At 47.3% G+C, this 20,398-nt stretch overlaps 1 long non-coding RNA gene across 2 annotated transcripts in view; it reads right to left on the reverse strand.

Annotated features, from left to right (window-relative positions):
• The window catches only part of LOC144381855 (uncharacterized), a 28,163-nt gene extending 26,598 nt beyond the window's left edge, over positions 1-1,565 (reverse strand). The window contains exon 1 of one of the 2 annotated variants that reach the window (XR_013447886.1): positions 1,455-1,565. This is a non-coding gene — a long non-coding RNA (uncharacterized LOC144381855). Of the gene's footprint in view, positions 1-1,158; positions 1,261-1,454 lie in introns of those variants that run through there. The other variant, XR_013447885.1, reaches the window with a different exon arrangement.
• Positions 1,566-20,398: the final 18,833 nt, after the last annotated feature.

Here is a 20,398-nt window from a genome sequence, read left to right on the forward strand (position 1 = left end):
GCAGGGATCAGCGGCCTCAGGCCAGCAAAGGAGGAGCGTTAACCCCTTCCCTTCCTGCCACCCAAATCATAATTTTTGCAGGCCTGCTGTGCTAAAAAATACCACTTAGGAGGAAGAAGTTTATTTATAAATGAGGGAAACGATTGCTCTTAGTCGCAGGGGAAGATCTGTTCTCACTACCTCTCACCACAAAGCCCCCACCCCAACTGTCTGGAAATAAGGTTATTTTTTCCTAAGAGTCAAGGCAAAGTTAGTGGAAGATACACCGCGTGCTAAGCAACGTCTCAGCCCCGCCCCCTTACCTGTGTTCCTTTCAGCCACCCCCACCCCCGCGCCCGCCCCAGCAAGCCCTCAAGTAGAAACCCACCCTTTTTTTCTTATCACATTAATTCAATAGGGCAAGTGCTACCGTCTGGGGTTGGGGAAGACGAGGTTTTCACCAAAAGGACGGGCGGGAGCAACAAATGGGAGGGAAACGGGCAACGCTTGTGAAATCCCAAACCGGACTGGTAAGAACAACATCATAAATTATGGATCCCTCGAGCCGCCTCTGGCCTGTCACGGCGTGATCCGTCTCCATGGACTTGCCCGGCGGCGATCGACACTGTGGTCCGCGAGCGCGGGTCGCCGGGGCCTGGGTTGCTCCCCCTGCCCGGCCGGGTCCCAGCGCTCCCCCCACTCCACCCCCCGGGGCGGCCTGGTCTGGGACCCCGGGGACAGCTCGGAGCTCCGCGCAGCGGGACGCGCCAGCTGCGGGGACCGGGACCCGCCCCCCCCTGCCCTGGCCGGCCGAGCACAGGCTCGCCATTGTTCCCGTCTCCGCCCCCCGCCCCCCGCGGGAGCACCCAGCGCCGGTCTCCGCGGGGCCGAGGCAGGGGACACCAGGGGCGCGCGTGGACGGCTCGGGGTGCGCCTTCGCGGGCGGCGTGGCTGGGGGCCCCCCAGAGCAGCGTGCGACATCTGCGCGAGAGCGCGGGGGCGGGAGGGGAGTCGTCACACTCAGGACGCCCATCTGGACTGGCTTTCCTCCAGTGCCAGACGCGAGGAGGGAGAAGTCAAGGTTAAACGCCGCGGCGGGGGCTGCGGCGAGCGCGCAAAGCCTCGGCCCCCGCGCCGCGCCCTGCGCCCAGCTCGGCCCGCAGGCCACTGCAGCCCCACCTTGCCCTTTGTCTTTCCTCCCGAGCAGATGTGCGGTGACCCCCTGGTATTCGTGCTGTCGAGATTAAAGGAGCCTCCGCCCTGTTTAGAAACTGCAACTCTTGTCCCCCCCACCCCCACCCTCAGCAACCCCACCTATTGTTTTGTTTTTGTTTTGTTTTTTGGCAGCGAGTCAACCGCTCATCATAAGGTGGGCAAACCCCTCGGTTCACATTTAAATATGTTTGTGTGCCAAATTGGCCTGCTGTTCCGCCCTTTTAGCTACTGTAACCGGCACCACAGAAACAATGAATTACCAGATTAAAGTCACCGAAAACCGGCTCATCCTGCAGATGTTGTCTGCTGAAGGCTGCCTACTGACGAACGTGTAAGGGTCTGTGTGTGTGTGTGTGTGTGTGTGTGCGCGCGCGCGCGTGTAAAGCCAAAGCCAACAGCCTCACATTTGTTTTTTGGTAATTTGTTTTCAGTATGCCCCCCCCCCCCTTATTTAATGATGAAAGGTCAATTATGAGACGCAGAAACAAGCCACCTTCTCTGGCAAGCCCGCACTCCCAGAAATGAATGGGAGAGCTGGGGTTTCTCATGGGGCAGAGACAAGGGAACTCCAAATCAAGCTGAATTGTGTGTGAGTCAGGCCCTGGAGAAACTGTGGGCAGAGGAAATGTGAGTGGTGGTTTCCTGGATTTCTTCTGCAGGAAGAAACCAGCGGTGGGAGGGAGGGCAGTGAAGGGAAGGGGCCAGGGAGGCGGAGCAGGGGACAGAGGAGCGCCCGGAGGGAGGGAGAAGGGCCTCCTTCTGGCGGCGGGGGAAGGGCAGGGTGGATCTGTAGGAGGCTGGGCTGCCTTTGTGTTGTCGGGATGGGCAGGGGCTGGGCCTGGCGAGGGCCCTGAGTGTGAGAGCCCTGAGTGTGCCCCGCCAGGTAACACGAGGCACCTGTGCGCGAAAATGCAGCGCCCATTAGCAGTATCATTATTTAGCATGAGAGCATTACAAAGATAATTACTGCCAGTTAGAAAAGCAGAGGACAGAGGGAATTGAAACCCCAGACCCCCTGGCTTATCAAACTGCCAGGGTTCGGAGGGCCGCCTCTCACAGAGCTGCGCGGGCGGGAGGTCTGGGAGGGCTGCCCGAGCCAGAGCTGCGGGCCTCTTTCTTTTCCAGGTCTCATCCTGGCTCCAGGGTCACATTAGGGTCAGAGATAAAATGTCAGAGGTCATCACCAACATTTTCTGATATCCCAAGCAATCCTCTGTGGAATCCAGAACTCATCCTTTTTATCTGGAATTAAATGGGTCCAATAAAGGAGAGCAGGGACTTTGGTCTTCAAATAATAATAATAATAAGCGCAACAGTGAACAATGGTTGAGCTCTTTTATGTGTCAGACACCATGGAAACACTTGAATGACGTCTCTCCTTCAATCATCACAGCCTTAAAAGGAGGTCATGGTTATTTACAGCCATTTGACAGATGAGTAAACTGAGGCTCAGAGAGGGTCCAGGAGAGGGCACAAAGTTACTCAGCATTTTGTGGCTCTCGCCTACTGCCTATAGGTGCTAAAAGACTGACAGAGGGCAAGGAAAATGGAATACGTACACTCTGGTTACTTGTGGCCAATAGAGACCCTTTCGCAAAGCTTGAGTTTTAGTACATAAATGCTAGTTTCCCAAACATACATACCGCTCTCTACCTATATCATCATCAGGGTCAGAAGTAAATCTCACAGGAATAAATGTTATGGTTTCCGGAAAACAAGGTATTTTTTTTTTTTTAAAGTGCCTTCTTTTATAGGTGGGTAATTTAACTAATGAAAAACGTTTCATAAATTTGCTCATTAAAAAGTTTGCACTCAACACACGCAGCTAACTACATGGACAATAATAAGGTAAACAGTTGAAGAATCAAAATTGGCTTTACGATTGAGTCTCAGAGAGGCCAATAAACTCACCTCCCAACTGCTGACCTAATTTTTTTTTTATGACATTGTAGTGAATGAAATCAATGTGGACATTTAATTTCAAGTATACATGTTGAATTTATACCATCAGATGATGATGCCAAACTGAAGCATTATTGTTATTAATATTGACAATAATTATTAGTAACAATCGCTAACATGAACTAGGCTATTATTATATGTCAAATATTGCACCAAATGCTAAATGTTCATCAGGTCACTTAATCCTTACAAAGAAAGCCCTGGCTTCCATTCCTTCGTCCCCAATCTCCTCTCCACACTGTAGCCAGAGAGCTCTTTTTAAAATGTAAACAAGGTGAGGGGCGCCTGGGTGGCTCAGTCAGTTAAGCGTCTGCCTTCAGCTCAGATCACTGGTACAGCGCTGAGTCAAGCCCCGCGTCTGGGCCCTGGAGCCACAGGTCAGTCGGTGTCCCTGCTCAGCAGGAAGCCTGCTTCTCCCTCTCCCTCTGCCACTCCCCCTGCTTGTGCTCTCTCTCTCAATCTTTTTTAAAAAACAAAAATAAAATGTGAATGAGGTTTTTAAAAAAAGGCTTTTTTAATTTAATAAAGAAAAGGGGCGCCTGGCTGGCGCAGTCAGTAGAGCATGCAACTTTGGATCTCAGGATCATGAGTTCAGGCCCCACGTTGGGCATGGAGCCTACTTAAAAAAAATAAATAGTAAATGTAAACAAGGTCAAGTCCTGTCCTTGGTTAAAGTCTTCCAATGGCTTCCCAAGTGCTCAGGAAAACTCCAACTGCTTTCCTTTGGCCGACAAGCCAACGCCTGGACCTGCCTACTGCCTGTTTACTCCAGTAAGCCACATCACTGTCTTCCATCCATCAGTCAGGCCTGTCTAGTCAAGATCAAAGACATTCTCACCTCAGGGCCTTTGCACATGTTTCTCCCTCTGCCTGGAATATCCAGCCTTTGCCTGGCTCATATTTTTTTCACAATGTCTCCATATCATGGAGACCTTCCTTCAAACTAATCAAACCACCCTAGCACTCTATTTTCCTGCATAGCACTTAAAATCATGGAAAATTACTTATTTTTCTGTTTGCTTACTTGTTCATTTCCCTCCCTGAGCCGTAAGAGCCAGCAGGACAGGGACACACATTCGGCCTTGCTCTCCAATGTGTCCTTGATGTCTAGCACTCCTGACACACACAGTATTTGTTAATAAATAGAAGAGCACTCAGAGAGGTAGATACTGTTCTTATCCTCACTTTATAAATGAAGAAACTGAGGTGCCAGGGTGTTAACTTCCCAAAAGGATCTGGAATGGGGCAATAACTATTTCAGATCGCTAGCTTTGACTGAATCCAAGGGCAAACTGACAAACACACATGATCGTGAAGAAAGGTTAAAATCAAATGGAATTCTATAGAAAATGAACTTATCTTGGGGCACCTGGGTGGTGCAGTCGGTTAAGTGACCGACTGTTGGTTTCTGCTCAGGTTGTGATCTCAGGGTCGTGGGATCGGGCCCCACAGTCAGCGCGGAGTCTGCTTGAGACTCTCTCTCCCTCTCCCTTGCCCCCCCCCCCCCACTTTGCACATGCTTTCTTGCTCTCAAATCAATCAATCAATCTTTTTTTTAGCAAATGAACTTATCTTGTGAACAATTTAAATTTACAGAAGGGTAATGTTTCCAAATACACCAGAGATTAATATATCATCTTGCACATTTATTCTAGCCACACGGGTTAAACATTAAAGTGATCGGTGACTTCAGAATATTTCTGATTTTTTTTTAAAGTTTCCAAAGTATTTGAGCATTTTAAACTATGTTTCTTCAAAGAGTACAAATGCTGATGGGCATTCCATCCAGGCATTTCTGCTCTTACCTAAGGATATCAGCAGAATGTGGTTTTATTGCACAATTATAGGAGTCAAATGTAGCCACAAACCCCATGACCTATTCTTCTAGGACTTCTAAATAACTCATAAGCAGCCCTCCCCCAAGGGAAGGGTGAAATACAAATAAGTGAAGAGGCCCCGTTTTCAACCTTAAATTGCTGGAGTCCCTTCCAAATCAAGGATTCACTGTTTCCAGACAGTAAGCAGACAGCTTTTTCGTAACAAGAAAAACGTCATCGGTCTTATCTTTGTGTTGCTTTCACAGCTTAGATAAACCCGATGTCCTACCGAGGAAATGCAACAGGGTTTCCAGTAAAGGCTCTGTGTATGGTGCGGATGGAGTAGCTTCCCTTCAGAGAATTGAAGTTTTCTGTTTCCTTCCGGTGGGAACCATAGATGCTGTGTAAGAAAATCCAGGAATTCGATTCACACAGAACAAAACACAACAACCCCAGGGGGAGGGGGAGATTTTCCTGAAATATATGAGTTTCCCTGGTTTCACATGACACTGTGTATGGTCTATAATTCATGACCACAGGGGGCTGAAAATTGTCATTTCCTGGCCCCTCCAATGGTGGTTTTCCAGTGAGGAGAACATTCTGACTAACCAATGCTACTTTTTTTAATCTTGAGTCTTCATGCTGGTGGAAGAAAGCCTACTTCTACTTACCAGGGGAGGGGACGAGAAGGTGGGCTGCAGAGAAACGACGTAGCCTCAGTCTTGTAATCAATCATCCCCGCCTGTTGTGAGGGTTTTAACAATAAAACCTACCCACACTGACCGGCATTGATACGCATCCTCACCATGTCACTTAGAGCATAAATGAGACAACATCTACCTACCTATCCAATGGCTTTTTGAATATAAATATGCAGACCCAATTGAGATTTTGAGAACTTTGTAACATCCAAACTTGATTGTGAAAACAGAGGCAAAAAAGATTTTATGCGCTTTTGATGTTTTTTAGTACACAATTGTATTTCCACTGGTTCACTTAGTCTTTCATAAGTTGAAGTGGGGGGGGAGAGCGGGGGTGTGGGGGGTAGAGTTTTTGAATCTTGACTTCTTTGTAACGTTTATTTGCTGTTCTACTTAAATGAGGTTGAAGTTCAACAGAGTAAGAAAAGTGAACCTTCAGTTTGCTCTGGTTTCAGGTACATCCGTCATTTCTTCTCTTGTGTGTGGTTGTAAAAATGATCTCTACGCAGAGGCATCAGGTCCCCTTCAGGAAGGCACAACTTAGCGGACCGATGAGATCAGCTGTCTGTAGAAATAGTAACTCTAAGGGACAGTCAGTTAATGCACAGCTTACAGAAATTTAAGAACCCCAATCCCACAGTGGTAAACCTACATTCTCAGGTCACTAAATGGGAATTTGGGTGGACCATAGTGAGTGAATGAAGTGAACCAAGCTCAAGGAGGTCTTACAGAGCTGAAATGATCAGCTTGGGAACTTCTAAGAAGGGAGTTGATCCAGAAATCGCACTTTCTCCCCAGTGTTGTTGGGGGTAAGGGGAGGAGAATGGAACCGCCAATGAATAACCGTGAGTAACGTTATTATGCACTCTGGACTATAACTCCCTAAAATAGAGATGGAAGGTGGAGGTTTTAATGAACAGAAGTCAGCAGCCACCAGTCTTGTAGGGATTCTTGACCATTTGGCTGATACATCTTGCATTAAATATGAATTAACTGGACTTATGGTTAACATGTCAGTTTCTTGTAGGTTTTTTTTTTTAAGATTTTATTTATTTATTTGAGAGAGAGAGAGCACAAGCAGGGGGAGTGACAGGCAGAGAGAGAGGGAGAAACAGGCTCTCTGCTGAGCAGGGAGCCCGATTTGGGGCTCAATCCCGGGACCCTGGGATCATGACCTGAGCTGAAGGCAGATGCTCAACTGACTGAGCCACCCAGGTGCCCCAGTTTCTTGTAGGTTTTGATTAAGCAAGAGGGTTCTAAGTCAAACATTTCCAGCTGCCCTAACTAATCATTTCTTACCCTGAGAAGCCCAGGACCAGACTGGGGACTCAGCTTGGTAGTGCCCCTTGGGAAACCAGGCTGTCTGGCCAGCTAGCCCCCTCGAGGACATGTCCAGCTTCACTTCTCTCTAACAGAAATAAAGCATTGTGAGCCCATGAGAGGGAACACCAACATCCAATTTTTTTTTACATGATTCGTAACTATTAATCAAAAAGCTATTAGCTTTCAATATAGTCCTGAAAATAGATACCCAGGGCGCCTGGGTGGCTCAGTTGGTTAAGTGTCCAACTCTTGATTTCAGTTCAGGTCATGATCTCAGGGTGCTCAGGGCCATGGGATAGAGCCCCAAGTCAGGCTCCATGCTGAGCATGGAGCCCTGCTTGGGATTCTCTCTCTCCCTCGCCCTCTGCCCCCTCCCTGCTCAAGTGCCCCTGTGTGCACTCTCTCTCTCTCTCTCAAGAAAGAAAGAAAGAATAAGAAAATAGACACCAGCATCAGAGTTTCTAGGGATCTTCCCTCCAGGAATAAATGTTTGAAGAAGGCTCTTCTTGAATGGCTATAACTATTTCTAGTGGGGCAAAAAGCCCAGAATATTTTCCACAGGAATTAAAGGAAATTTCAGGTTGACTATTACAAGGTGTCCTCAGAAAGTAAGGCCTCTTAGGAAGTGGAAGAATGAATGAACACTGGCACTCAGTGAGAAATGAGGGATCCCTCTGTGTCCTGGGGAGAATACTTATTCTCAGGATATTTTTCACTGTGGAGGAAAGCCACGCATGATGTGGTCATGCCAAGCAGCCTGGAGACAATTAAGCCAGGTTTTCAGAGAACATCCTGGCCCCATCCCCGTTGTGTTTGCCTCAAAGCTTTCCTCATCAGCATCGAGTTACTCAGGTGATCCTGCAATTTACCTGAAGGCATTAGAGGAGTAATGTAAAAATCTAGAAGAATTGAGCTCATCAAGTGATAAGTAACATAACTCTGCAAGCCTATTAGAGGGGAAAATTGAAAAGATTGCAGCCAATTATTAATAAGACAGGTGAACATGAGCTGTCTAGGAGAAGCGTCTGGACTGGGAAACAGATTGCCAATATGAAAATGCTCAGGGCCGAAGTGGCCACCTGGCAGCCCTGGGGACAAATCCGGCCAGGCCAGGAGAGGATGTGTTTTGATAGGCCACAGGGATTTAAAAAAAAAAAAAGTAAGCTAACATAAAACCAAGTTGTTGTGTTTGTTGTTGTTGTTTAGGTTTTTTGTTGTTTTTTTACATTTAGAAAAATCTGTATGTTTACCTTCTCTGTCTCACACTTGCAAACAAAATTCTTCATTTTTAGTTTAAGTCCTCTAACCCAGGTCAGAAAGAGCAGGATTAAGTGATTGCTCTTATGGAAACTGCCCAGTGTTTTGCTTTTAGGAAAAAGAAACCACCATACTTCCTGGAAGAGAACCAGGCTGCAGGTGAGACAGGCAGGAGCCCCGGGCACAAAATTTAAGGAGGCACTCACTGTCCAGCTAGCAGGCCAGTGCAGGGGTGGCACCTGAGAGGAAGGGCCTCCTTAAATTTTGCACTTGCTTCACCCTCATTCTGACCCACAAGTAATCACTGGGCAGTTGGGAGGGAGACAGAATGGTAGATAAAATGAAGGCTCTTTTGTTAAAATGAAATCAAAAAAGTGTTGGGCTTCCCGTTTTTATTATATTTTAGAATTCAAATTATAAAACTCTAAATTGTAATCCCCCTGACTACCTGGCAGGAGTCAGGCATTTACTCCATCACCTCATCTAAGAACACACTCTTAGAAGCCTTTAGAAGCTTCTCTCAGTACTGTAATCTGTGGTTTAATAAGGTTGTTTCTTGCCACTATTGAAACCAGTCTGCATGCTCTAGGCTCCCCGTACCTGTGGAATAGCTGAGCAATATCTTCTTTAACCTTTAGTTTTTAAAAAACTTCTTGTGGTCACCGCTTAGCCTTTCTCAACCCCTTTCACCTTTTCTTATCAAACCCCTTTTCCTTGCGTCATTGAGATTATGTTTCTAGACTTTCCATCTGTCATACACCCAACAGTGGTCCCACCTGGAGTTTAAAAAAAAATTGCCCTGGGGCGCCTGGGTGGCCCAGTCGGTTGAGCATCTGCCTTTGGTTGAGATCATAGTCCCGGGGTCCTGCGATGGAGTCCCACATCCCGCTCCCTGTTCAGCCGGGAGCCTGCTTCTCCCTCTCCCTCTGCTCTGCTCATGCTCTCTCTCTTGCTTGCTCTCCCTCTCAAGTAAATAAATAAAATCTTTAAAAAAAAAAAAAAACTGTCCCTATTCCACAAAGATCTTTCTTTCAGCAAGTGTGGGTTTCGGTGTCTATAGCATATACTAGAAATAATGGAGTCTGGTCCTTTAGGAGAAACACTGTACACATTCTTCGGGCCAAGAAGCTCTGATGGTTGTGCTCTCTGAGCAAAAAAGCCCCAAACTGTACCTTCTCCGTAGGCCCCTTGCCTTATACCACAGCACGTGGTTCTTTTACCTGGGCCGATCCTCCCAGGGGAAGGGGTCTAACCGGAAGGAAACCGTCTGCAGGACTGGTTAGTGGCTATGAGGTGGCCTGACAAGAGCGCACGTCTCAACATGGACGCTCTGCACTAGATGCGAACAAACCCAGTCAGAGACCTCTGAGGCAACTGCAGCGTGAAAAAGAAACAACAGTGCGGTAAGCAGAGATGGAAAGAGGCCCAGAGAAGAAAGCAAACAGAAGGCACGGAGGCATGGAAGTTGGGAGGCAGGAAAAGCCGTGAGTTAATAGTCTGGAGGTGGAGGGAAGGCGGAGGAGAGAAAGCATAGCCGGCGGTGACAGGAGAAAAGGGGACGAAGAGGGTCTGGGAGCCGCCTGGGTTGTGTTTGTCTGCGAGTACCCAGGGCCCTTGCTGCGCGGGGACTGTCCTTGGAGCACCTCTGCTCCCAGCGTTCAGGGCTTTGCTTGTGTAGGGCGTGGCCTGAACCTGGCTCCGCCTCCGCGCCCGCCCAGGACTGGCCAATCACAGCATCGCATATCCCGGGCTGCGGAGCCGGGGGCCAGCGTGGGTCTGAGACCCAAACCAGCTCAACCCAGAGCCAGCCGCAGGAACGGGCTTCCAGAACTGTTACAGTCACTCTTGGCAAAGAGAAGTTCTCTGTGCTGCAGTTGCGAAGCTCACATCCCCAGGAGCCCACTATATGGAGAAAGCCCCAAAGTGAAGTCAGGCCCGAGAAAAGCAGAGCCAAGGGCTAGAGGGAGAGAGCCCGATGCATGAAAGTGAGGCCCACGTCTAGGCCTCAGTGATACAGTAGAAGGCATCATAATGGGGTGCCTGCGGAGCTTGTATCATAGGGCACTTGCTTCAGAGGACAATGGCATAATTGGGTACAGCTTGGGAAGATCAGCTCTCATTATTTCTAGTATCTACTATATAAACCTAACACAATACTCGCCGCAAGAAAGAAGCTTGGAATACAATTGCTTCTTTGCAAGGGATAGTTACCATTATGAGGACAGGATACACTCATTATCATCCAGCAGAGTCCCAGCTCGGACTCTCAGGGCAAAGTCACACACTTTCAAAAGTACCCTTGAAAATCCCTTAGAAAATTGCCACATTGCAAAGTCCAATACCACCAGATTTTCCTCCCTTCTGGACACATCACAGCTTCTTCAACAAAGTACCAACTGGGGCCGTGCGTTTACATGTGGGCACTTGTAGAGAATTCATCTCTTTAAATGCCAGAGTGACAGAGATCCTACCACGAAGGCACATGGCAACGGAGACCCACAGGGAGAATGACAGACTTCTTTTTTTTTTTTTTTAAGATTTTATTTATTTGCCAGAGAGAGAGAGAGAGAGAGCACAAGCAGGGGGAGCGGCAGGCAGAGCGAGAAGCAGGCTCCCCACTGAGCAGGGAGCCCGATGCAGGGCTCGATCCCAGGACCCCAGGATCATGACCTGAGCCGAAGGCAGACGCTTAATGACTGAGCCACCCAAGTGTCCCGAACCAGAGTTCGGACCCCCATCTCAGCCCTGTAGGGGTGTAGCTCATTGAGTGGTCCAGCAGACAACACTGTCTGAACTATTACATTGCTATTCTGCTGCCCCAAAATCTTTGGGGGTGGGTGCTGACTTATTGCCAACTCACTGAGGCAAATACACGTATGACATTTATGCTGTAATATTACCATCAATTCTGGCTAAGCGATCACTATCAAGTCACATACAATGTGGATCAGTACCCACTTGTCAACTGCCAGGTCAATCTATCTGGAAAATACTTTGACATTTGGACGATTTTTTCCCCAGCAGATTAGGAAAGATAAAAGAGGTTATTTCCAGAAAGTAAACTTTGTGGTCATAATTTTAATAGAGTCCTTGGATACTTCATAGCATATGAATCTAGCAAAGCCAAAGTTTGGCTTTCCCAAGGAAACTGTAATGGTCAATGATAAGATCAGCACCAGTCTCATTTCCTCCCTTCCCACCGTTGATCTGACGGAGTGAGCGCTTTTGTGGGAGCCCTGCCCCGGGGTAAAGTATAGCAGAAATGCCCACCATCAAGACACACAGGAAGTGGAGGTGTGTCCTCACAGGGCCCACCATTCACCTTGAAGGAGGAAGTCTGATTCAGTTAGCACCGATTTTACTCACTGAACCCAGACAGGAGAGAAACTTGATATGGTTTGAGAGGGTGCAAGAGGTGCTAGAAAAACTAAGTCCACAGAGTAGGGGTGGGGGATGGGGTGGAAGGAAGGAAGGAAGGAAGGAGCGTGGAAGAAGGAGCAAAAGTCACTGAAAGCAAATATCCCAATCAGCTTTCAGGAGCCACACCTGCCACCTGGGGCAATGAGTGGGTGGGGCCGTGCGTGGAGCCAGGGAACGTTCTTGGCAGGTCAGAAATAATCTGCCAGAAGGCATGGGATCCTATTAACTATTGGTTCTGGGTCTCTCTCAGAACACCTCCTTCCTTCCAATGGACGGCAGGATAGTATCATGGTTAAGAGTTGAGGATCTGAGTCAGATAAATCTGGATTCAGATATGGACTGTCACCTGGCTGTTTTATGCCTGAGAGCAAGCCATTCCGCCCCGGTCTCCTCATCAGTGAAGGTGACAATACAACTATCGATCTCAGGGGATTACCCAACACAGTGGATGAAAAGTGTCTGGCAGGTAGAAAGTGTTCAGGAAATATCAGTTGCTGCTGTGAAGTCTTCCGTCCCGTCCTTAATTATTTATGCAGTGCCCGTCCCTAACTGACGTGCGTAGAGGTTATTGACAAAGCACCATTCTCCTCTGGGCAGCCTGAGACTGTATAGGATGCTTAGGATGCCACTTTGATCTTGTATGTGTTGATAGTCAGCAGAAATTAATTCACACACTAGATTTGTCAGTCACCCGTGGGCTCCAAGGCCCCACTGAGGAAAGAGCTGGAGCCGCAGAAGAAAGAAACATTCAATGTCAAAACGTGAATTTGGATCTTCACCAAAGTGGGCTCTTATTCAAATGAGGTAGCGCAAGATGAGGAACTTCTTGGAACGGTCTCCCTTGACAATCAGGTAGAAGCTTTGGTTTTTACCTTCCAGAAAAGAAGTTGTGAGAAACAGGCCTTTGCGAGGACCCCAAATTCACACCGGAAAGAAAACATCTGGAATACCACTCCGTAACGGGCCCTGTCACACACCAACTTGTGAGAAGTGCTTACTTGTCTTTGCAATTTCACTATTTCCATCCGAAGGTGGGTTTTCCCACTGCTTGTGCCACGAGGGGACTTAAACTGTGCTGGTTGTTTTAGAAGAACAATGGGGCATCCTTTGGTGATGTGAGTATCACCTATATTTTCTGCTGAATTACCCAATAAGGAGATTTAAATTCATGGAATCATCTCTTCATCTTTGGAAAATAAACTGGTTAAGAAAGCAGCTCCAGTCATATTCATTACCGTTTGAAACAGAGCTTCCCCACCCCACATTTCATCACCGCCATAATTAATTTTGTGGCTCAGGTACAGGAAGAGATTTAAAGCCATGTTTATAAAATGAATTAGCCTCTCCCCCATCTTATTTAGAGTTCTCTGTTGTGAATATACTCAAATTCTAATGGAGAGGCAATTTATGAGAAGGCTCTCTGGTGTCCTTGATTCTGTATCCTCTAGAGGATTTATTATTTAGTTCTTCTCTTCCCTTGGGGCCAGAAGAGAGACCATATGGCTGAAAAGACGGAGGCTTTGCCACTTTTTGTTAAAAAGGACTTGTTCTTCAAACATCACATTTGGGATATTTTGGTGAGGCTCAACAGTGGGGGCCAGGGAGAAATGAGGTGGCTAGGGCGGGCGGAGTGGGGTGCGTCCAGAACTCATCAGTATGCATGCAGGTGCCTGTGAATGTGCTTGCAGGTGCAATCTTCAGTTCTAAGTGTGTGAGGCCACACGCAGGCGTGGGGCTGGAGAGACCTCATTCCAGTCCTGCCTCCGCTCGTATCTTGCCCTTGATCCTGGGACAATCAAGCCTTCCCTGCTTTCTCGGCAGTAAGATGAGGCGGTTGGAACAAACACGTTTTAAGGTCTCTTCCGGTCTCTTCCAGCTATGAAATTCCATATTTACCAATTTACCGATTTACCAGTTGTAAAACTCTTCCTTGTTTCAACATGTCTTTGCGGTTTGGGTAGTCGAGTACATACATACATACACATCTTTAAAATTGTAACTCTTTGCCTGTGTTGAGCCAGAGCACCATCATCAGAAAACAGGCTTACGCTAGTTATTAGAGTTGCACTGACCAGTAGGGCAGACATTAGTCCCATGTGGCTATTTACATTAAACCTTATTCTTCCATCACACCAGCCACATTTCTAGGGCTGCATGGCCACACGTGGCTAGCGGCAACAATGTAGGAGAGCACAGACATAGAATGTTTCCATCATCACAGAACTCTCTGTTGGAAGGTGCTGTAATGAGAAGGAAAATCGTTTCTTTTATTTTTAAAAAAATTTTTATGTAAGCCCTACACCCAACGTGGGGCTCGAACTCACAACCCTGAGATCAAGAGTCACATGCTCCACTGACTGAGCCTGCCGGGCGGGGGCCTCAGAAAGAAAATCATTTCCAAGTAAGGGTTGAGCTCAGGTGCCCAAGACTGGCTACTATCCCCTGGGGGAATTCTTCCTCCTTATCCCAGGTTGATCAATCATGACCTCCAGAGCCAGTCCCATAAGCAAATAGTTGTTTGGAGGCAGAATTTAAGGCATCCCAAAGGCCTGCTTAAAAACACCTCCCCCACGATCTTGTCATGGGGTTTCCCCACCCACTCTAACTCACTTCTCTCCCTCCCTCCCACCCCTGCCAACTTCCTCCTCTCTCTGCAGACCGCTGGTATGTTGTGTCCCTGATGTAACAACTCAGGGAAGCAGGAGTTGGAGAGACAAAAATACAGCATGTCCCTCCATTCAAATATGCCATTGTTTATAGGGCATAATATTGCTTGTTTTGGGTTTTAACTTTTTACTTTGAGATCATTTTAGATGTTCAGATGAGTTGCCAAAATAAGACAAGAATTCCTGCGGCCTCCTCATACAGCTGCCCCTGTGCTAACATCTTACGTAACCATCATGCAATTATCAAAACAAAGAAATTAACGTTAGTATAATTCTATTTGCTAAATGGCAGACTTTGTTTGGATCTCACCAGTTTTTTCACTAATTCCTTTTTCTAGTCTAGACCCAATCCAGCATGCCACATTGCACTTGCTTGTCACGTTTCCTTGTCTCCTCCTGTCAGTGACAGTTCCTCAGTCCCTCCTTGTCCCTCATGAGCTTGACATTTTTTTAAAGACTTTACTTCTTTATTTTAGAGAGAGAGAGAGTGGGGGGGAGGGGTAGAAGAAGAGAGAGAGAGAGAATCCCAAGCAGACTCTGCGCTGAGCTCAGAGGTGGACGCAGGGCTCGATCTCATGACCCTGAGATCATGACCTGAGCCAAAATCAGGAGTTGGATGCTTAACCGACTGAGCCACTCAGGCGCTCCATAAGCTTGACACTTTTGAAGAGTGCTTGTCAGTAATGTTGTGGAATGCTCCTCAATTTGGCTTTGCCTGATGTTTTCTCATGATTAGATGGCAAATCCTGCATTATTGGGAAGGCAGGCTACATCAGGGGTAAGGTATCCTTCACAGTGTGTCCTGTCAGGAGGTACAGAGTTCTCTCTGGCATAGCGATGATTGTAGCAAGTCAAGCTCCTGAGAGAGCAAAGTCAACAGCCCTCGTTCTCTCTACCCCACGACTCAGTCAGTGGCGTCGAGGTGGGAGCTGAACTGGGAGACAAGAACCCTGCGGTCTTCACTGGATAGATTCTGTGATGGAATCTGGAGGTGCTATTCCTTTTTCTCTCACCCTCCTAGAAATTTCTCTGAGATTCCCAATTTCTTTTTAAATGAGTTTCTTTTCTGCTTAAATCAACCCCACCGTGCTTACAACTAAGAATGCTCATGGATGGAGAAACTGGAACCAGAGGTGGCTAGAGGAAACAAACTTTGAGGTATTGGGAGACATCTGGGATTGGTTATTAGGCCTAGTTGGGGAAGATAGCAGGGGGGACAAAGTTCAGGTAAGGATGTGACTCTGGCAGGTCCTACAGCATGGTGGCAAAATGGTTCATTCATCGTGACCTGTAGTCCTCCGAATAAGGCCCCCATTCATAGCAGGCTTCAGGGGACCCTGTAACTGCTGCCAAATGGCATGGAAAACATAAGGAACTCAAGACCCAAGAGTGGGGTGGGATCAGTATCTCTACAGGGGATGGGCAATTTAAAAAAGCTCAAATATGTAAATTCTCGGCCCAAAGCATAGTCAGAAAATGTGAGATTTGTATGACTGTTAAAATAAACTCTCATTTCTTGCAGCCATATGTCTTGAGGAAGCCAAAAGCCAAACTCAAAGTTGGATTCTGCAGGCCGATGAACTCCATTGCCAGTTGAATTCACAGCCTCACTACATCTTTGTACAAAATTTAGAGCATTGATTAGGAGAGAGTAAAAGCCTAGGAGTTGGACTGCGGATCTGGGGAGGGTCCAACAGGCTCTGGGGACTAAGATCCCGCGGCTCCTCCCTGAACCTGCCGCAAAGGCCATGGTGGTCCATCTCCCCTTCTCTAACCATCTTTACCTTGTGGAAGAGCCCCAGGCACTCCATCTGACCCAAAACTGTCCTCGTGCTCCTCAGTTACAACACACTTAGACTTCTAGTTAGCTTCTCAACTAGAGAAAGTCCCGGGATGTTCTGGAAGGTCAAGTCTAATACCAAACCTGAGCAGAAAAGACTTACACACCAAAATAAATAATTTCTTTTAGCACAAACTTGGCAAATAGATATGGGGATGTATTCTGATGAGCCATACCTAGGAGAGAAGTACATATTTGTAGACTGGACTGAATTTGATTATAGGTCTATTTTCCAGAGAGTCTGGATTCGCTGAGTTAGCTCAGGCAGCTGGGGACAGTTTCAGTTGTTTATCTGTTTAGTTGACTGAAGTCTGTAATTGTTCATAGTCCCTGAGATGCCAAAAATTTGTTGATAAAATGTAGTTGAAGGAATCCAAAGACTTGGAGTTTGGGGAGAGAGGAATGTTGAGAGAAGATTGATTGCAAGTGATAAAGTGAAACACATTCCCTCAAACCTTACCTCATCTTCAAAGAGGGTCCCAAGAAGACACCCCCTTCGTCAAACATGGACAAATGCGTGGATGAAGTAAGGGGCCACTGTTTTTGTGTGACACCAGGGTTGCCATTCTCTATAGGCTGGGCTGCTGGTGGTCTTAGAAAACACCTACTCCTTGAGAACACCCAGAACACCCCTGAAGCCTTCTAGTCAGAGAGGCAATTTTGGGGAGGGAGGTAAGAAACAGAGTTTTGACCAAAATCCTATCCCACAAGATTCCGTGGCATCTCTAACCCTTCCCCCATTGCTAAGTGTGTCACCTCATCAGCTAGTGGGATCCTCACTTTGGTTCTCCCTTGGAAATGAATTAAAGGTGGCTCCGAGGGTCAGAGAATCTGATGGGAGTCCCTGATGCATGCTGACGGTCCCTAGCAGGTAGTAAATCAAAAACTATGCTTTATCTCCAGGAGAATTGCAGAGCTAAGTTTTTTCACCAGAGACATCAGGGGTTGTATAGTACATCAATCAGCCAGAGTCCCTATTTGTTGCTTCTGACTAAAGATGCTCATTGGTAAAGGAATTGAAACCAGAACTGGTTATAGGCAACAGACCTCAGGGTGATGTAGAGGATAGGTTTTGGGGAACCCATGATAGCGGATTATCTTACGGTGAATAAGGTGGTTGTTCTAACGATTTTATTTATTTGACAGAGAGAGACACAGCAAGAGAGGGAACACAAGCAGGGGGAGTGGGAGAGGGAGAAGCAGGCTTCCCGCTGAGCAGGGAGCCCGATGCGGGGCTCGATCCCAGGAGCCTGGGATCATGACCTGAGCCGAAGGCAGACGCTTACTGACTGAGCCACCCAGGCGCCTCTAAATCTTTTTTTTAAGATTTATTATTATTATTTATTTATTTGAGAGAGAGAATGAGAGAGCACGAGAGGGGGGAGGGTCAAGGGGGAGAAGCAGACCCCCCTGTCGAGCAGGGAGCCCGATGCGGGACTCGATCCTGGGACTCCAGGATCATGACCTGAGCCGAAGGCAGTCGCTTAACCCACTGAGCCACCCAGGCAGCCCTAAGGGGGTTGTTCTAATTGCCACTGCTCTTCCACATGGGGTCTCTCTCCTGAAATAAATCAACACAGCCCCTGGTACTTTCAATGCCTGACTTTAAAAAGTGTGTACTTCTTTCTCCACCGCCACAAATGGAGAACAGCTGACGTTTGTTTTTGCCTGGTTGGGCGGCAGTCTCTCGTACCTCTTCATCATCTTGCTTCAGGACTGTGCCAAAGGGTCACTGGTCATCTCTCTTTCCCAAAAGATAACGCACCGATCTACTGCATTGATAATATTATAAAAGCTTTTTTTAAAGATTTTATGTATTTGAGAGAGAAAGAGAAAGAGAGGGAGCATGAGCAGGGGGAAGAGGTAGAAGCAAGCTCCCCACTGAGCAGGGAGCCCTACGTGGGGCTCGATCCCAGGAACCCGGGATCACGACCTGAGCTGAAGTCAGACGCCCCAACCGACTGAGCCACCCAGGCGTCCATCAATAACATCATCATAATAAAACTTGGAGAGCAGAAAAGAGCAGGGGCCAAGGATGTCTTGGTAAGATCTGTGAAAGCCAAAGGTAGCCGATGTATCACCTGAAAATGAAGGCCACATCAGTGACATCTCTGGGAGGTCCATTAGGGTATGAAGGGCTATCTTCTCAAAAGCGAAGAATGAATTGGTGCACCTCACAGCCCCTAAGAAAGAAGCACAATGCTTTGTGAGCTTCTTTGGAGTGTGGAGGCAACATACGTGACATTTGACAGTGCCACTCCCCCGCACACAGGTGACTTGAAAGGCTAGTCGCCGGAAGTAGGGGCCAGCTCGTCCCCGACTAGCTGGTCTGCAGCAGCTACTGCCCTTCCCTTTGAGCCTTATGACAGCAGATCCGGTGGTTCCCAAGTGTCTGTCGCAGATGAGGATGCTGTATGGAGCCTCTGCTGGGCTCCCTGTAAAATCACAGCGGGGGCCTCCGGGTTTTAGAAGCAAAGCCACAACTTCTTGGCAAGAATGATTTCTCTTTTGAGAAACAGGCATTGCTGCTGGACTCTGATGGATGTTGAAACGCTCAGCATGGAACACCAGGTAAACCAGAACTGCCCATCATCGAGTGGGTTTTATCTCGTCCTCCTGGCCATAATTCAGCCATTCCCAGAAGCACCCATCATTCAGGCTGAACAGATCCTGAAGGCACAAGAAAATTGTATGAGCAGATGGCTCACACTCCCGCTCTGCATCCTCCTATTATAGTATGACCCTTCCCTAACCCACACCTGGCCTTCGTGGACAGTTCTCCCAATCAGTTGACTGAAAGTGAAAAAAATCGATCTGTGCGTAGATGGTTTTGCAGAATCTGCTGGTGCCAGCCGGAAATAGGCTCAGGGGTGGCCTTGAAAGCCGGTTAAGAAAAGAAATGTTCCCAATCAATATAACCTTGGCTGTTTTTCATTCTCTATTTTACCTCAAAGGAGAGAGGAGCTGAGGTCAGTCTCTATGGGTAGTGGTTAATTGTTGGGCTATCTGGTAAGGAAAGAGTAAAGCATAAGATTTACGGGTTGGTGACCAGATTAGGGAAAGAAGAGGGTTTGGCCTCTAAGAATAGGCATCGAGAGTGCCAAGTAAATACACACCCACAGCCCCTTGTGGTGGAGGAGGCTTTCATTAATAAGGTGGACGTGATGATTTATTTTCTGGGCATCAGTCAACCACTATCCCCAGCAACTGAGTGTTCACTCAGTAGGTTCATGAGGTGAGGGGCCATGGCGGGGGGAAAGGGAAGCTAAGCATGGGCTCAAAAACACGGGCATGTTCTCAGCTGGCTGAGTACCCAACTCTTCTGCAGCAGCGATTTACCCCAAGTGTCAGCATGGTGCCACACCCACAAGGAGCAGGCAGCCTCTTTGTAGCTGGTTAATCACATGGGATTTTTTCCGTAATTGAAGAGGTAGTAATTCATCCTCCCTAGAATAAACACTTATTGTGGATTTGGATTACATTTGCTTTCCTTCCTCCAGAGCTTCCTCATACATGACCCACACAGGCTTATTAATCGTCATGGTATCTCCCGCTCACATAAAGTTACTTCTCCCCAAAGCACATACTTCTGGCTGAAAGAAGACAGCCAATGAGCTCATGTCCACGAGATTCACCAATTTTACCAGGCAGCCCATTTCTCTGAAGCAGATGCCCTTGTGGAACAGCAGAATGACCTATTGAAGACTAGTTCTAGCAACGGTAAAAGTAGAAAAAAATATCTTGCTCTTAAATTGAACCAAATGACACTGCTAATCTACAACCATTTTTGACCTACAAAAATGATGAGTTCATGCCATTCAACCTCATGGTTTGGGGTACACAGAATGTGCTGAACTAGCAATCGAAATGTGGTGGTCTTTCATGTGTGAGCAGGGTGGACATGAGAATGGTATGACCTCATGATCACTGGCAATCGTTTTGTCTTCCAATCCCACAGCACTAGCCTTTGTCTAGAGGTCTTAAGAAGCACAGAAAGAATGTTTCCTCCAGGTGAGGTAGTAATAGTTCCATTGTATTTGAAGCTGAGACTCACACCTGCACATTTCATGACTCTCCTGCCTTTGGATGAAGAGGCAAAAAAAACAAAAGTGTGTGTGTGTGTGTGTGTGTGTGTGTGTGTGTGTGTGTGTGTGGTGTGGTGATGGGGGTGCTATGGATTCTGAAGTAATTGATCCACTTATAAAGAGGAAATGGAGT

The sequence above is a fragment of the Halichoerus grypus genome, chromosome 5 (genome assembly GCF_964656455.1).
Source record: "Halichoerus grypus chromosome 5, mHalGry1.hap1.1, whole genome shotgun sequence".
Taxonomy (NCBI): domain Eukaryota; kingdom Metazoa; phylum Chordata; class Mammalia; order Carnivora; family Phocidae; genus Halichoerus; species Halichoerus grypus.